The sequence below is a fragment of the Primulina eburnea genome, chromosome 5, assembly GCF_022965805.1.
Source record: "Primulina eburnea isolate SZY01 chromosome 5, ASM2296580v1, whole genome shotgun sequence".
Lineage (NCBI taxonomy): Eukaryota > Viridiplantae > Streptophyta > Magnoliopsida > Lamiales > Gesneriaceae > Primulina > Primulina eburnea.
The window spans coordinates 22,897,101-22,916,145 of NC_133105.1; the positions used below are offsets into that span (position 1 = coordinate 22,897,101).

At 38.5% G+C, this 19,045-nt stretch overlaps 1 long non-coding RNA gene across 2 annotated transcripts; it reads left to right on the plus strand.

The window, feature by feature from the left end:
* Nucleotides 1-13,998: 13,998 nt before the first annotated feature.
* Nucleotides 13,999-15,395, plus strand: LOC140831793 (uncharacterized). Of its 2 annotated transcripts, none has more exons than XR_012117945.1 (4): nt 13,999-14,137; nt 14,230-14,308; nt 14,447-14,470; nt 14,636-15,395. It is a non-coding gene; the product is annotated as an uncharacterized lncRNA (long non-coding RNA). The 2 variants fall into 2 exon arrangements; XR_012117944.1 differs by having other exon boundaries at nt 14,008-14,137; nt 14,209-14,308.
* The last annotated feature ends 3,650 nt before the right edge of the window (nt 15,396-19,045 follow it).

Sequence of the window (19,045 nt, forward strand, 5' to 3'; positions counted from 1 at the left end):
TTTTTCGAGTATTGCCAAACCAATTACAAAGTTGACTCAGAAAAATGCTCCATTTATTTGGTCAGAAGACTGTGAATCAAGTTTTCTGGAATTGAAAAAGAGATTGACCAGTGCGCCTGTGTTGACGATTCCTTCAGGTACTGGTGATTTTGTCGTTTGTTGTGATGCATCTCACCGCGGATTGTGTTGTGTTTTAATACAACGGGGGCATGTGATTGCTTATGCCTCGAGACAGCTGAAACCCCATGAATCTCGTTATCCAATCCATGATTTTGAATTGGCAGCCATAGTCTTTGCATTGAAGATATGGCGGCATTATTTGTACGGTGAGAAATTTGAAATATATTCTGATCACAAAAGCTTAAAATATTTGTTTTCCCAATCAGAATTGAATATGAGATAGCGAAGATGGCTGGATTTATTGAAATACTTTGATTGTGAGATTAAATACTATCCGGGGAAGCCCAATGCAGCAGCAGATGCATTAAGTCGAAAGGTATGCTCCTTATCCTTATCGACGATAGGTGTCTCGAATTTAATTGAAGACTGCAGTTTGTCGGGATTAGTTTTTGAAACAGATTGTCAGCCTCTGAGATTATATGCAATTCGAGCTAAACCAGAATTGATATTGAGTATCAAAGAGGCACAAAAAGTTGATCAGAACATACAGAATTCGATTGCAATGGTCAGAGCGGGTCATCAATCGAAATATCAGGTTCGGGATAGTGTTTTGTATGTGAATAATCGCCTTGTTGTGCCGGATGTTTCGGATTTAAGACAGCGAATACTGACAGAAGCGCACAACAGTCGATTTAGCATTCATTTTGGTGGCAGGAAGATGTATAATGATTTGAAGACACAGTACTGGTGGAAACCAATGAAAGCACACATTGCTACATTTGTATCGAAGTGTCTGAATTGCCAACAGGTGAAGGCTGAAAGGAAGAAACCTGGAGGACTGTTGCAGAGTTTGTCGATTCCTGAATGGAAATGGGATCACATTTCCAGGGATTTTGTGACACAGTTACCAAGATCCTCCCGAGGTTATGATGCGATTTGGGTCGTGATTGATCGATTGACCAAATCAGCATGCTTTATTCCATACAAAATGATGTACAGATATGATCAAATGGCCGATATTTATGTTAAAGAATTTGTCAGATTGCACGGAGTGCCGAAGTCGATTGTTTCAGACCGTGATCCTCTGTTTACTTCGCACTTCTGGCAGAGTTTGCAGCAAGCTCTCGGTACGAAACTACATCTGAGTACCACATAACATCCTCAGATTGATGGACAGTTAGAGCAGACGATTCAGACATTGGAAGATATGCTGAGAGCTGTAGTGCTTGATTTCAGAACTAATTGGCAAGATGCATTGCCTCTTTGCGAGTTCTCGTACAACAATAGCTATCAAACGAGTATTGAAATGGCTCCTTTCGAAGCATTGTACGGAAAGAAGTGTCTATCCCCTCTTTACTGGGATGATATCTCTGAAGTTCCTGAGACTGGACCTGACATGATCGGAGATATGACTGAAAAAGTGAAACTGATTCAGAAGAAAATGAAGGCAGCCCAGGACAGACAAGCCAAATATGCCAACCTTCGACGACGACCGTTGGTATTTGAGGCAGGAGACCAGGTGTTCCTGAAGATTTCTCCGTTCAGGGGTGTTGTCCGATTTGGAAAGAAAGGAAAATTTTCTCCACGATACGTCGGTACTTATGAGATTCTCGAGAAGATAGGAGACCGAGCCTATCGACTAGCATTGCCGCCTTCATTATCCGGGATACATGATGTCTTTCATGTATCGATGCTACGGAAATATCTCCCTGATAATTCACACGTTATTCAACCAGACAAAGCCGAACTTAATGATTCTCTGAGTTATGTTGAAAAGCCGATCCGGATTATCGATCGTAAGGAAAAACAACTCAGAACGAAAATGATTCCTCTGGTGAAAGTGCAATGGACTCGTCATGGTGTTGAAGAAGCCACTTGGGAAACTGAATCAGATATGAGACAAGAATTCCCAGCATTGTTTCACTGATGTAAATTTCTTATACAGTTTTGTATATACTCCTTATTAATATAATTGATTACTTGTGATTTCGAGGACGAAATTGTATCTTAGGGGGGGAGAAATGTAATGCCCAAGAATTAATCACTGTTAATTAACGAGTATTGAATACTAATTTAATGTGATTACGAAAGGGCTAACCGAGACACGAAATGAGTTTCATGAGAGTTGGAAGTGTGCAAGGGCAGTAGCATCGGCGCACATGCGCGACAAGTACGCGTGCACCTGCGCGAGACGTCCAGAGAAGTCGGCGCACATGCGCGACGTATATGCGCGCACATGCGCGAGAGGTCCAGAGAGTTGGGCGCACATGCGCGACTTAAACTCGCGCATATGCGCGAGGGTACCCGAGAGTTGTGAAGAATTCCTCGCGCATATGTGCCGAACAGGGGCGCGCCTATGTGCGAGCTGCCGTGTTGCCACGCGCTGAGACATATGGTCTCGCGCATATGCGCGGTTTGATGTCACGCATATGCGCGAGACGTGTTGCACGTAGGATCGGCTACAAACGTACGAAATCATTCAGAAAAACGGGAAATCGAGAAAACACTGTCAAAATTGGTTCTTGAATCTTAGGATCGCGATTGTGCAAAATCCGTCCGTCTGATTTTGAATCCGACTTCGGTACTGAGTTCCTATCAACGTAGGTTACATCTGGACGTAAGTTTTATTACGTTTTGACATGTTTTGAAATTATGATGTTGTTGGAATTGAATACACGTCGTATATGATGTTCTTGACATGTTAGACATCATAGAATCGAAGTCAGATTAAGAAACGGACTGATTATGGAATTGTTATGATTTTTTGAAGTTAATTGACTGAGATATGATATCAGATTGTATCAGTACTGAGTATGAGTTGAGGGAATTATTGTCTGGCGATGTTATATTGACCGGGATATCGGGATTGTGCAGTTATACCTTTGATTTTGTATAATTGATCAGACTGGTAGCGATTTGAACGGTATATTGATAGGGTATCATTGATATTGCCATTGCCAGATTGAAGGATTGACATAGTTTGGACTCCAGACCGGAACTGCAAACGAAAGGTATAAGTCAATGTGGTATTGAGAGATCGACTTGAGTCGGTTTAGACTTGAGTTTCCCTAAATCACATACTTTACTTTATTGCATTGATATTTGCATTGATTGGACTGATGTACTTGTCTTCTTGAATTATAGATAGCAGTTATTCAGACGAGTAATCTTGTGACAGAAGTGCCTGATAGTGGCGGGATCGCCACGGGCACATTGCACGATGTTACAAGATAGTATAGAAATCTTGGGACGGAAGTGCCTGATAGTGGCGGGATCGCCACGGGCACATTGCACGATGTCTCAAGATAGGATATTAGCAACAAAACTACAGTCTATGACGGTTAGGTCAGGACACCGGATGTTTGGTTATATCGAGTAAATAGAATTGGAATTTTTTCTATTACGGAATTCGATATAGGAACACCATATTTGGTTATATCGAGTAAATAGAATCACTGTTCCTTCTATTACGGAATTCGATATAGGAACACCACATCTGGAAACCGGGATCCCTAGACTAGGATTGAGTCTAGTCTGAACTGTAGAGTTACGAGCATGGTCGACAGTCTGTGATTTATTATGTTTCAGATTTTGATACATATTGCTATTACCTGTTACGTGCTTTATATTCGTTTATATGATTGCATGTTTCATTGATTGATACTGGGATTATATTCTCACCGGAATTATCCGGCTGTTGTCTTGTTTGTATGTGTTCATGACAACAGGTGGGACAGGATCAGGGTCCAGGAGATGAGGAGAGATCGTGATAGAGTGGAGACTTCGGACTTGGATGTATATAGGGTTTTGACAGTTGATATTTAGATGTTGAACCTTAGTTTTACTGATTTGTAGACAGTACAGGACTTGTACTTTCTTTTTTACTGAGTTGTATATTAGTTGATTTCACTACGTTCCGCATTTTAAAAAAAAAATTTGAGACCCTGTTTTATAATTGGTTAATTAGTCCCAATGATGATTAAGAACTTGATTAGCGTCCGGGTCCCCAAAATATGTGCGAGGTCCTCTGGACATATCGCGCATGTGCGCGCCCACAAGTCGCGCATGTGCGCCCAATGTTCTGTTTCGGCAATCTTGCCACTGGCCACTCGGCGCATATGCGTGCCTTCACTCCGCGCAGATGCGCGCAATTTTCTTCCCACTTCGCGCATGTGCGCACATCCGTTCGCGCATGTGTGTGAATGCTACTGTTCTTGCACTTACATATTTTCATGCTGAGTCAAATCGTGTCCCGATTAATCCATTCATAATCGTATCAAATTATAAATCAATAATTACAGATTATTAGGATTTCATTTCCGGGCATTACAAAGGGCAGTCCTCGAACACCCCTATCTTTTAAAATAAAAAAATAAAAATTTTGTAGGCCAGAATCCGGCGACGGAGCTCCGGAGACGGCGATGATGACTAGGGTTTTCAAAAAGTGTTTTGAAATATCAAAGTGTCATGGGCCTTGAGTTGTTGGGCCATTGGACGGCTAACATATTTGTGAATTTTAAATGGGCCAAAAATTTTTTGGTGAAAAATGATTTTTTGGCCACTTAAGTTTAAATTTACAAAAATTGCAAATATTTTCTCATAAAATAAATAATTGAAGTTGGACTTTAGTTATTTATAGTAAATGGTGATTCACAAGAAATTCGATTATAAATAAATTAATTAAAATTAGACAAAGGTGTTTGTATACTTTGTTAATTTAGTTTATAATCGTGGCGGTTAGTGATTGGATCAAGATATATAATATTGGATCAATTAATTATTGTGATAATTAATTGATGGTGTATGATATGTGATATTATGCATGAAAGATGATCAAAAGCCCAAGCCCAATTTGCTAGGTGTATGCTAGGATATTTTGTGTTGAATGATTGTAATAATTATCAAATTTCAAGTGGGCTTGGTTTATGGCCTGTTCCCACCCCATGAGATGTATCCCTATTTGCCATGGATATTTATTTGTAAATATTAGTATAGTGGAAGATCAAGATTGGAAGATGGTGGCCTTGATGATTATGAAGATCGAAACATGTAAATATTGGAGGCTAATGTAATAGTTGCATTTGCATCCCATTCATTTCCCTAGGATTGGACCTAGGCCCGTGTTTAGCTCACACGGGCCATTAGTATTGGGGCGATTGATCATCCTTGTTTTGTTTACTGTTTATAATATATGCATGATATGTTATAAATAATGAGTATGTGCGTTATTATTATGATAATAACAAAGTTACATGAATCCGGCAAACATACGATCAAATATGGCGAGCTTTTAAATAAAATTAATGATGAGACCTTTCAAAATTAAAAACCCTCATTTTGAATAAGATTCAAAATTAATATCAAGGCCGAAAAAGGGAATTATAAATTTGTTTATAATTTCCATGTCTTCCATCGACAATTGGTGCATGATGAACGCTACCCGTGCTCGGGGCTCGGCTTATATTATTGGGGGGGCCCTGGGTGCCGGAAAGCTGTGACATCCATTGACATGGTGATGTGAACTACGTGGAACTCCCATGATTTCTGCTCATATTATTGGGGGAACTCATGGCGACCGTCCATTAAGGTTCAACATCGAAGGGTAAGGCTTGACACGTGAAGATGAAGGACGTCATATTATTGGGTCCTAATCAAACGTGAGACAAAGGTTTACGTAGAGGGTTGCATGGAGATGTAATTGGAAACTACCTTTTAGGAATTGTGATTAGCTGATATTATTCGGGATCATAATTTGCTAATTAGACCTTACGTACCTAATGAGGAAAGGAGTTTCCCGTTTTCACTAGAGGATAGTGAAAATGTCAAAACAGTGGGAGAGAAAATTTATGAAGTAAAAGTCCATACTTCATATCTTACTAAATATTTTAAAATAGTCATTAACATTTATCTGTTTTACTTTTCAATACTTTTGGACAATGTCTTCGATTCGCAATTCGCTATATGTAATACTCAACAAACACGTATTAACAAGACCTAATTGCCTCAATTGGCTTAGAAATCTGAAAATCGTCTTGAATTCGTAAAGGATAGCGTATACACTTACTAATCTGTTCCCTGTTGAGGCTCCGACTTACTGCACTCCTGAGGAATTGCAGACTTACAAGGAATGGTGTGACCATGACTTGAAAGCCAAGTGTTATATGCAGACTTCTATGAAAGATGAGAAGTCGGTTCTTTATGTGGGCTCTTCATCTGATACGAAGACTGGTCCACGTGGGAAGGAAAGAAGCATTCTTTCCAACGTCCCAAGAAGAACGTGCCCTTGAAGAGGCAATATCCGAGTCCCGCTGCGGCAGCCATACCAATAACGGCTGACAAGACTGTTGACATATGTCATCACTGCAAGAAGCCCGGACATTGGAGGCGTAATTGCAGGGAATATCTTGCCCAGAAGAGTTCTGGAAACAGTATGTTCTATATTGAAGTAAACATTTAAATTAACTCTACTTCTTGGGTATTGGATACCCGTTGTGACTCACATCTCTGTAATGAGTTACAGATGATGCGAAGAAATAGAAGGCTTAGGGAATGTGAGACTTTCTTCAGGATGGGCAATGGAGCAAGAGTTGCTACCAAGGCCAAAGGAGATGTTTACTTGCTGTTGAACAATGATTTTAAGTTAATTTTAAGAGATGTTTTGTTTGTACCAGATTTGGTGAAAAACATTGTTTCCATTTCTATGCTAGATAAAGATGGATATTCTCGTTTATTTAGCAAAGGTGTTTTCAACATTTACAAGAATAAATGTTTAATTGGTACTGGAGAACTTGAAAACGATCTCTATAACTTAAAGTTGAAAGATATTCCATTAAACAATGTCCAAGCAATAACAACAACAAACAAGCGAAAACAAGATACTCTAAATTCGGCACAATTACGGCATGCTCGATTAGGACATATTTCCCTAAGAAGGATGAACAAGCTAGTGGGAGTGGGCATGTTTGATATGTCTGATATTAATTCTCTCACGACTTGTGAATCCAGTTTGAAAGGAAAGATGACCAAAATTCCCTTTAAGGGCCATGTGGAGCGAGCCAAATGGTTATTTGATTTGATCCATACCGATGTGTGCGGTCCGCTTAGCATCACCACTAAGCATGGACATGCCTACTTCATCACCTTTACCGATGACTTTTCGAGGTATGGGTATGTGTATTTGATGAAATACAAGTCTGAAGCCTTTGAAAAGTTCAACGAATTCAGAAGTGAAGTAGAGAAACAGTTTGGACGAAGCATCAAATCACTTCGATCTGATCGAGGTGGTGAGTACTTGAGTGCCGAGTTCCAAGAGTATCTTAGGGAGAATGGGATTCTCTCGCAGTGGACTCCGCCAGCTACACCGCAATTGAATGGTGTTACGGAGCGTCGTAACCGGACTTTAATGGACATGGTTTGGTCTATGATGGGGTTCACGGAGTTGCCGCCATCCTTTTGGGGATATGCGCTTGAGACAGTAGCACTGTTGTTTAACAATGTCTATTCAAAGGCAGTTGACAAGACACCATATGAGATATGGATGGGTAAGCCTCCCAGATATTCTTATCTTAGAATATGGGGGTGCCCTGCTTATGTGAAGCAAGTAGTAGGGGATAAATTGGATAGTCGATCCATTTTATGTTACTTTGTGGGATATCCAAAGAATTCGGTTGGATACTACTTCTATCATCCCAAAGAAACAAAGGTGTTTGTTTCTAGGAATGCAATCTTTTTGGAAAATGAATTTCGATTGGATAGAAAAGGCGAGATGATAGAAATCGAAGAGGTTTGAGAGACACCTACCATTATAGAACCTACACCCGTAGAGCCAAGAGAGGAGATACAAGCTCCTAGAAGATCCGAGAGAGTCTCGAGACCACCTATGAGGTATGGTCTGCTTCTTGAAGAGGGCCATGATGAGCCTAACCATGGATGTGATCCAAGGACCTTCAAGGAAGCATTATCTGATGCCGATTCATCCAAGTGGCTTGAAGCGATGGAATTTGAGATGAATCCCATGCATTCGAACCAACTGTGGAATCTCGTGGATCCACCTGATGGAATTGTTCCCATAGGATGTAAATGGATTTACAAGAGGAAACTTGGGGCGGATGGGAAGGTATAGACCTTCAAGGCGCGATTGGTGGCAAAAGGATACACTTAAAGACAAGGAGTTGACTTTGAGGAAACCTTTTCATCAGTTGCAATGTTCAATTCTATAAGAATATTGCTAGCCATAGCTGCATGGTATGACTATAAGATATGGCAGATGGATGTCAAGACAGCCTTTCTTAATGGGGATATTAAGGAAGAGATTTACATGTCTCAACCTGAAGGGTTTACATCTGTCGGAAGTGAGCATATGGTATGCAAACTTCAAAGATCTATTTATGGTCTAAAGCAGGCATCTAGGAGTTGGAACATCAGATGCAACAGTACAATCAAAGAGTTTGGGTTTACTAAGAACCCTAAGGAACCCTGTGTGTATAAGAAGGTCAGTGGGAGTACTGTGACATTCCTGGTGTTGTATGTTGATGACATTCTACTCATTGGGAATGATGTAGGAATGTTGTAATCAACTAAGATATGGTTAGCGAGTAAGTTCTCGATGCAGGACTTGGTTGAAGCATCTTTTGTATTGGGAATACAGATCTATAGAGATAAATCTAGAAGATTGCTTGGTATCACCCAGTCCACATACATTGATACCATCGTGAAAAGATTCTCGATGGATGAGTCCAAGAGAGGACATCTACCAATGTGTCATGGCATGTCCCTATCCAAGTCTATGTCTCCCAAGACTGATTCAGAGATAGCGGCGATGACAAGCATTCCTTATGCATCTGCGATTGGTGGCATCATGTATGGGATGATATCTACACGTCCTGACGTGGCTTTCGCACTAAGTGTAGTGAGTAGATATCAATCGAACCCTGGTCTTCCACATTGGAAAGCTGTGAAAGACATCCTCAAGTATTTGAGAAGGACCAATAAGTTGTTCTTGGTCTATGGGGGTGGAGAACTGAAATTGGAAGGCTATACCGACTCTAGCTTCCAAAGCGATATCGATGACTTGAAGTCAATCTTTGGGTTCGTATTCATGCTCAATGGTGCTGCTGTCTCTTGGAAGAGTTCCAAGCAAGGCAGTACTGCGGATTCCAACACTGAGGCCGAATACATTGCTGCATCAGATGCAGAAAAGGGAGGCTGTTTGGATAAGGAATTTCATCAAAGATTTGGGCGTCATTCTTAATAGAATTTCTCCTGTCCCGGTGTTGTATGACAACACGGGAGCTATAGCTCAAGTAAAGGAGCCAAGGTCTCATTAGAAATCCAAACACATATTGAGAAAGTACCACATCCTTTGAGAGATTGTGGAAAGAGGAGAAGTGTCGATTGACAAAGTCGGCTCCGCAGATTATGTTGTTGATCCACTAGCTAAGCCTTTACCTAGACCATTATTCGAGATGCATCGCGAATCAATGGGTTTGAAGCATTTGGTTAGTTGGCTCTAGTGCAAGTGGGAGATTGTTAGAGTAAGTGCCCGTCGAGCCAAGTGTTGGCCGAGTGTTCACAATAAAACTCTATGTATAAGCAATCTTTATTTTAATAATATTTGAAATTATTGTTTTGGCACATCTTTATCTGTATACCCATGCTAGTTGCATAGATAAAGCCCTTGAATATACAAATTGTAGAAAGAATATGAGATGCTCATATGATGAGTATCATGAAACTCATATTTGGAATATTGTATATTCTAAACAGTTCCTAGTCGATTCAGCCACCTCTAAGAAAGATATAGGCCGCTCGAGTTCGAGACTAGTATCTGCGATGTGAGTACCATGTTTCATTGGTAGGGGACATTGTGATGTCCGAGCATGCAGATATGTGCTCCTGGTAGAGTGCACTGAATAAAGGACTTTCCAAGTGGTTCTCACTTATCGAGTGGAAAAGTCCTAGTTTATGGTTGTACACCATTAGTCCTTATGACCCGGGACAACATTGAGACTCTATGTGCTAGAATTACACTTTGACTTGTTTACCGACTCTCAAGGGCTCATCCGGTGGCAAGGTTGGGTGTTTTGTCGAATCATATAGGAGTCGATGCATTGTAGTCGGGGATTCACCGCTTCCTTCGTGTATGGATATCCTATGTGATCTCATGTGTATGTAGTTTGAAACCTCTGATCAGAGTATGGTGGTAATTAAGAAAGGGGTTTCTTAGATTACACCATCAATGCAACTACGACAAGACACATAGTATCGATTCATTGACAACTCTCGATATACCAATGGTTGTCGAATCGATCGGGATATATGAGTTGAAGGGACCGTACTTAAGCTAATCATAATTGAATGGTTCTTGCATGCACTATCATTTGATACCTATAAAATCATGTAAGCGATGCTGCTAGGCGTTTAACATGATTGGTTGGGTACTATCAGACTTGAGTTCTGACGTTCTTGTTATCAAGGAGTTGATAAGTAAGAATGGAGCAATTGGGGTATGCTCATATAAGGACATGTTTAGTCCGAATCACATGGAGATGTGAAACCACGGCTAGTTGTATCAATGAACCATTGAGAGCCACACAAGTACTAGCTTTCTAGATCCCGTTGAGAAGTAAAATAGTTCAATGTGTTGAACGGCTTATAAATGAGTTTATAAGCGTAAAGAAAAATAGACGTATGACTTCTATGAGAGAAATGTAAATTTTAAATTATGAATGTGTTCCTAAATTAAAAGTTGGCCAAATAAATAATGTATTTGAAAATTGTGATTTTCATAAACATTATTATGGATTAAATTAAATTAATTCAAGTGTTGAATTAATTAAACACTAGTGGGCCTAGTAGAGTCTAAATAATTAAATTAATTCAAGTGTTGAATTAATTAAATCATATTGGGTCTTGTAGAGCCCAATAGTAAAACAATTATTCAACTAGTGACTTTAGTAAATTCAAGTAATGTTTAATTAGTCTCAAATTTATTTCAGATAATTAAATTAAGTCCATGGATTTTTAATTGTTAAAATTCAAATAAAAATGCATGCATGAGAGGTGAAGAGTTGGGAGACAACTTTTTCAATAATCAAGGCTTGGCATGCTAAAAGTGTTTTAGCTTTTCCCACTACCAAGACTAGTCTCCCTTCCCCCATTCCATACCTCACATGGCCGAAACTTGGGGCTCTCATTCTCTCAATTTTTCTCTCATTTTTCTTCTTCAAGAGTTGAGGAAAGAAATCACTTCTCCTATTTTTCAAGAGCAAAATATGAGGGGATCTACCTAGTTGGTGGTGGGCCTAATTTTGAAGGAAGGAAGCTTGTAGATTTTCTTGCCTTTGAAGAGCCAAGTTGTTTACAACATGGTTGGAGCCATCATCAACCTCAAGAGGTTGATAGGTATAATTTCTTAACACCCTATGGATGTTATAGTTGTGTTTTTATAATATATGCTACATCCTAGTACATGTGGTGTTCAAGAAATTTTTCTCCTAAAATTTCGGTTTTTTCCATGCCCTTTAAAATTTTTACCTTCCGTTGCGCAATTGAACACCCTAAAATCGATCACTTTCAAGCCCGACGATCGTGTTTCATTGGATACAGATACGAATACGAATACAAATATGTTAATGCGTAGGCCAAGGCTCAGTTGACCGGTGATAGTGTCGCTGGTGTCCCCGCGGCCCAGTACTGTGGTTTTCTCTAGATAGATCCATAGCCCAATACGTTTAAAAATACGAGTCACAATTACGATCTGAATTCAACAAACACGAATATGAATATGAATATAAACATGAATATGATGATATGAATATGTTGATGAGTACATGAAAATTTTTAGGTTTAAAGATGATGCATCATCATGAAAATGCTTTTATTTAAAGTTATGCATCATGAAAATATTTACGAAAATGTTATGTTTAAAGTTTATGCATTATTATGAAAATGGTATTTTAAGTACAAGTATTTTTCACTGTTTTATGTGATCTGTATTTGTAGTACTCGTTATCAAGAATATGATGTGTTGAGTCTTTAGACTCACTATGTGTGATTGATACATGTGATTATTATGATTATATGGAGGTCTTGATGGTTGATCTGACTGGACTGAAGGTGCACATAACCCGAGGACAGACAATAGTTTTCCGCACTGGTTATGATTTATGATTTCAAGCTATGTTAAAAATATTTTTACGACTTATTATTTATGTTTTGAGAGATTTTTGAGAGGTTTAGTATGAAACATACTTTCCAAATGTTATTTTTAGGTTTGGTAAAATGTTGGGTAATTTTATGATAAGCTATTTCTTTTGGTTTTCAAATTATAGTTGGTTGATTTATTTTTAAAATGGTGCAAAATTATTTTATGTATATGTATATGGAGTGGGCCGACTTTACGAGAGTTTAGCACGTTTTAAGAAAACGAATAAGCAGACGTTTCAAATTGAATCTAGTATGGCTCTTCGATCTTGATTTTCCCTTTTTGTCCTTGTATTGTCTTCTTTTAGTCCTTCCCCGGGTTTTCAAACTCTCACCATGAACTTGCTGTCCTTGAGCCTGAATTTTCCTCTACAACTCTTTTGCTTTGATAGCAGATGGAACCTCCTCAATAGTGATGGATTGCTCCCTTCCATATAATAAGGCATCTCTAAATTGTTCGTAAGTTCTTGGGAGGGAGTTCAGCAGTATCGGAGCCTTATCCTCTTTCTCCAATTTTTCTTCGATATTTTCCATATCTTCAAGAATCTTGATAAATTCATTCATCTGATCAGAGGTTCCCTTCCCTTCTTTGATTTTAAATGAGTACAATCTTTGTTTCAAGTACAACCTATTGGAAAGGGACATAGTCATGTACAACTTCTCGAGTTTACCCCACATGGCTACAATTGTGGTTTCTTTAGAGACCTCACGAAGGGGTTTATCACCCAAGCACAGAATTTTGGCGCACTTTGTGCCTTGGCTTCATTGAATATTTTTTCCTTTGAGTCTTCTTCTGATGAGTCATCTCCCTTCAGAGCTTCGGCAAGTCCTTGTCAAATCAATATTGCACGTAACTTGATTCTCATAACCCAAAATCATTGTTTCCTGTGAATTTTTCAATGTCATATTTCATTGACCCCATCTTCTTGATTTTGCAGATCGATTTGTGATCCGATTCATGTTGCGTATTTTCACTACCGCAAGTGTACGGTGTAGAGCTTGAGTACATATATCGATCCTGTAGAACCAAAAAACCAGATTACGTATAAGCCATGCATAATTGCTATTATTTAAATTAAAAGTGATTTTTATGCATTCATGAAGTGTTTAATTCATTTTAAAAATCGTTAAGCTATGATTATTTATTTTAATCGCATGAGTTTAGTTTTTTTCTCTTTTTAGATGAATACGCGAGGCCGGACTGAAATGGAGGATTGAGATAAAATTTGATAAAAAGAAAATATTTTTTGTAAGGCCCTGTAATTTATTATCCGGTAATTTTTGGCATAATTAGAATAATTATTGAGTTGTAAATTAAAATAATTATTTATGCCAAATAAATTGAAGAAGTGTGTTAAAACTATGTATTTGAGAATATCGAAGAATTTAACGATATAAAATACATATAGAGTTTAAATAAAACACGAGAACAAATAAATGCAAAACCGGGATTTTTGGGCATGTGTTACTATTTTTTTTAGTAACTAAATATACATATACATACACACAATTTGTCTTTTGGAGAGAGAAGGAAATAATTAGCAACCCAATCCCCAATCCCGTAACTTTCTTTCCCATTTCTCCATTTTCGTCACTTTCTACACCTTCAAATTTGAGAAGCCATAACTTTCCCGTCCGGCCTTCAAATTTGAGAAGCCATAACTTTCCCGTCCGGCGTCGAAATCACGAATGGTTTGAGGGGTTGTCTTCCTTACTTCAGTAGCTTCGTTTTGAACCATGAATCGCCACTTTTGAGGCTTGTTTCAGCCCAGATCGAGGCATGTTCCTAGCTGCTGCTGTTGGTTCGATTTAGGTTTTGTTCCTTGGAATTTTGTTGTATGTTGGAGTGGGTTTTAAGCCTTGTGATTTCCCTTTAAATTCCAGTTAGTTTTCTGAATTTTTCAGCTCGTGAACAGTAACTCCGACGAGTTTCCGGTGTGTAGTCGCCTCGAGACCGCTAGCGACTAGAGTAAACTTCTACCTTGTGAGTTCTAGTCCGAAATTTCAGCTTCTAAACGTGATAGTAGGCTGCCGAAATTTGGATTTTTACCCATTTCGATTTAAATTGTTTTCGTCGTTCGAATAGCGTTTTATTGATATAATTATTGGTTAATTATTGTAGGTTCGGTCATTGGAAATCTTCGAGGTATATTTTGGCGAGCCTATTAATTATGTCGAATTGTTGTGTTATAAAGATGTCATAGCATGGTTGTTATCATTGGAATTAATCTAAGGATTATCGAGTTGATAATGGTTGGGATGTAAATAATGATGAGTTGTGGAATTATTCGGCTTATTTTATTATTTTTAGGCTAAGAGAGTTCAGTTGATCATTCTTGAAGATCATTTTCGTTGTATAGGTATGTTACAGCTCGGTAACATACGACGGTAAAACATAAATTATGTTTAATTGTCATTCTGTGTTTTATGGATCGTGTGTATGACTTGTTGACTATTGTAAATTGTTAAATGCCTTCGTTGTGATATATGTTTATGTTTATGACATATTATTGGCATTTAGCATTGGGTATACAGTTATGACATTCATGTTGAGCCCTATCGTTCTTGTTAGCCATTGTTGATATCCGTTGTTATCTGGCACTTTTGTTTATCTCGGGATCATTATGTGGCTGATAGGCCTATACACATGATACTGTAGATGTGATTGAACAATCCCATGGTTAGTGCAGCCTTTTGAGGTGAGCGCTGGGATTGTGTCATCTAGTTCGTTCTGTTGTGCCATCCTGTTATATCGTATCAGCTGTATGGAGGCCGAGTCAGGGGTGTTATTCAGCACAGCTTGGCATACCTCGCATACTTGGCAGGGCGGTTTAGCTGCATGACGATGTAGCTCCCCTGTGTTGTTGCTCGAGCATTATTCCAGTTGTAATCGTACCGTTTGTTGGCTCCTGTTATCCCGATTATTCGTTGAGCCTTTCATGCATTGCATATTACATTTCATTATATGATTATGCATGATTTATGTTATTGTTGTTATTGATGAACTGTTTCATACCAGAATCCTAACCTCAGTTGTTTACTGGGGGGGCTGCTGTGGTTGTTTTTTGGTCACCATGGTAGATCTCCCGAGTCGTTTTGCAGCATCAGGCCTTCGGGATTGAGGTTGGATTGCTGGGTTCTGTTCAGTGGAGTCTCCCAGTTAGTCTATGTATGTCTTGAGTTTGTTTCAGACTTGTATTGTACTTTATTTGCCGGGGAAATGCCCCGTGTATCTGTAGTAGTATTTGGTTGTTTTTGTGATGTTCTGAGTCAACTCTGTGATGTTTATGATCTGGTGAGCGTTTGGTAAGTTTTAATTTCTGTTTAGTCCTGGCCAGTGCGGCTATAGGTTGTTAAATTTCGGTTTTGTTTTAATGACTCTAGTTGGAGTATATTTTGATATAAACTGCTGTTTGAGTTTTCGGGCTGTCCTATTTACGGGGAGGTCATGCCGAAATTTTTCTAGGCCCTGAGGTCCGTTTTAAAGTATTTTAAACCTTTTTTCCGCTGCAGTTTTAAATCAAACCATTATTGTTTGATCATTAATTGTCGTTAGAGTAAATGGGCCTCACATTCTTAAATTTAATTTAAGCCAAGGAATAATTTATTTTTATGAGAAAGAAGGTTTTTAATATTTATTAAGTTAAATGGAGTTAAATTATTAAAACAGTTCTCCTATTTAATTAAAAGCCTCAATTAAAATATGTAACCAATTGGGATAAATTAATCTAGGCCTAATATATTCAAAAGATTATAACCTAACATTTTAATAACTAATTCTATAGACCTAGCCATGCCATGCAAGAAATTGCTACCCTAATTTAATTTACTAATCTACTAAAACACTTAATGGGTGTATAAAACTTAAAGAAACTAAAATACAAGATTTAAGCAACATTCTTACCTTGTTTTTGATAGAGAATTTCGGCCCCCTCCCTAGATCAATCCAACCATATAACACATCATTCCATATCTCACAAGCAACAAGGATAGAAAGATTTTATTTGCCATTCAAACTCCCCATTTAATTGGCAACCTTCACCTCCATTACCTTGCCATTTTCCCTCACCCTACCTTCGAAAATTTCAGAGAAAACACCAGCTATAATCGAGAACATTCAACAAGAAAATAAGAAAAGAACTTCATCTCTGCCGCGCCGTGTTCGTCCTATCATTTTGTTTTCTTCTAAACAAAATTTTCAGGCATGTTTATATTGTTCATTTCTCTTCAATCAAGTCCTATAGATATTTTAAAACATCATATGTTCACGATTTAAGCAGAAACGAATTTGACAGCAAGATTTTCGAAAATTCTATGCAAGCACTTCTCGGTCGTTCCTCTATTCTTCACGGTTTGGGTGTTTTTATGATTTAAGGAGGTTGGCTCGGTTCCAGGCGCTCCAGGCTGCATCTAGGCTTGTATTATAGCGTGATAGAGTCATGCTGGTTCATTATGTAGAACCCGTAACTTAGACTACGTATAAGCCATGCATAATTCTAGTATTTTAAATTAAAATGATTTTATTGCATGAGTATTTAAATTTAATTATTTTATGCAGTGGTTTAATTTTTATCATTTCAGTTATTTTCAGTGAGGCCGGACTGGAGTTGGAGTTTTGAGATAGAATTTAAGATTCAGAAATCATTTCCGGAATTTATTTTAGCTAGCAAGTAAGTTCATTTAAGTTAAAAAGGAGTTTTGAGGATTTAATTTATTTACTTGAGGTAAGCAGGAAATAAGTTCACTTAAGTTCCAATAATTAAAGGATTAATTCACTAAATTAATTAAAGGATCAGTGAGGCTTTTAAGGGTTATAAATTTACTAGTTAGAAAATAATTTCCCTCCATTTATTTGTGAGAATTTCGGCCCCCTAGTGGATTATATATTGCCTTGCCAACTCATCATCTTGGACCCATTCATTGTCATTTTTTTTATGATAATCTTTTTAATTATTAATCAACCTTAATTAAATTATTAGTAAGAAATATCCTAGTCTAAATATTCATGGACAATCGGCCATGCAACTCCAAGAAGACTTGTTCAAACAAATTTAAAATTTGAATGAGAGGTAGACTTGGTCTTGCATTTTAAATCCCTTTATTAGTGGATCTTCCCCCTCACCTTTCCAACCATAATTCTCCTCTCCCTAATCTCGGAATTCAGAGTGAAATTGAGAAGAAAAACCGTGGGTTCCATAGCTAGAAAGAGGAGAGAAAAATCGAGTAAGAAGCAAGGTAGAATAGAAAGCGCTCCACCTCCTCCGCGCCGGATCGTCTCGTTCTTTCGTTTTCTTTCAAAACGAAACCAGGCATGCATATATTCTTCCTTGACTCTTCAATCAAGTCCTATTATCATTATTTTTACACTTCATGATCATCACTTTCATTCTAAAACCGAAATATACCAACAATTTTCAGAAAATTAAACATGCAGATTTTCGGTCCCTCTTGTGCCTTCACGGTTTTGCTTGTTTTTGTATATTCAGGTGGTTGGCTCGACTCCAGGCTCCCAAGGCGACATCTAGACATGTATTAGGAGGCATTAGGACCAATCTGGTCCATTCAAACAAACCCCATGCATGGTGAAATCCAAAAATGACAGCAGCTTTCCATCGGTGCCATTTTGTGCTTCAAAAATTCGGTTTTATTGTCAAGGGGAAAGGATCTGATCTTGGCTGCCCTAAAGGCCTATAGCCATGGTTAGATCACTTCTCTAGCATGTATAAGACGTGACTAAGTCGCCCTTTTGGTTGCTTGGTTCATGGTGAATCGGATTTTAATTAAAACGCTAGAACAGCCCAGCACCCCATTCGGCTTCTTCCTTTGTGCAGCATGTGTGGTTCGGTTTTGGTGGTTTGGTGTGGATCTTGGTTGGCCTATGGCCTGTAGCCACGGTTCATACCATGCCCCTAGATTTCTAGATCGTGTCATGGTCAATCAAATGGCCATTGGAACGATTCGTGACATCCAAACAAAAGCAATGCATCCTACGTGCAGAATTTGTTCTCAGTTGGAACGTTCGGTTGTTTGCTGGTGTGGTTCGAATTGTGGCCGTCCTAGGGCCCTTAGCCATGGTTCAAATCATTCTTTGTGATGTTGTTAAGAGGTTTTGGCCGGTGGTTCATGTAACGGTCATGGGCCATGGCATAGCATGGGCCTCGGCTGTAACGTACAGTACTTTCATACTAAAAAAATGCGGAAGAATTAAAAATTTTCTTAAATATAAACATCCATACGGTCGTCACTCAACATTCATAACAATAAATCTCAAAATCATCTGTCACCAATAAAATTTTACTAAAAGAAACTCTCTCAAGATATTTCACATCCAGATATTTAAATATCAGAGTAGTTTTAAACTTCGCATAAACGTAAACATTGCGGTCCTCGGGTCTAGCCTGCCACTCAGTCCAAGCCTGCCCCTTGGTCACCACCTCCTGTCTCCTCAACATAGTCACCTGCATCGATCAAGTCTAGTGAGTCTAAAGACTCAACACGTATAAACTAGAATAACGAGTACTACGTAATAAAATCGCATGCAACTTTAAAATAGGACATACATAACTTGAAACTTGAACTTGCATAATAAACTTGAACATACGTACGTACATAACTAGACGTGCCATCAACGTAAACTTTTCTTAAACATGCTGCATACTTGAACATACTTGAACATACATACTTCATCATTTTGCGTAGAGGATTTTTCAAAGCAAGTGAC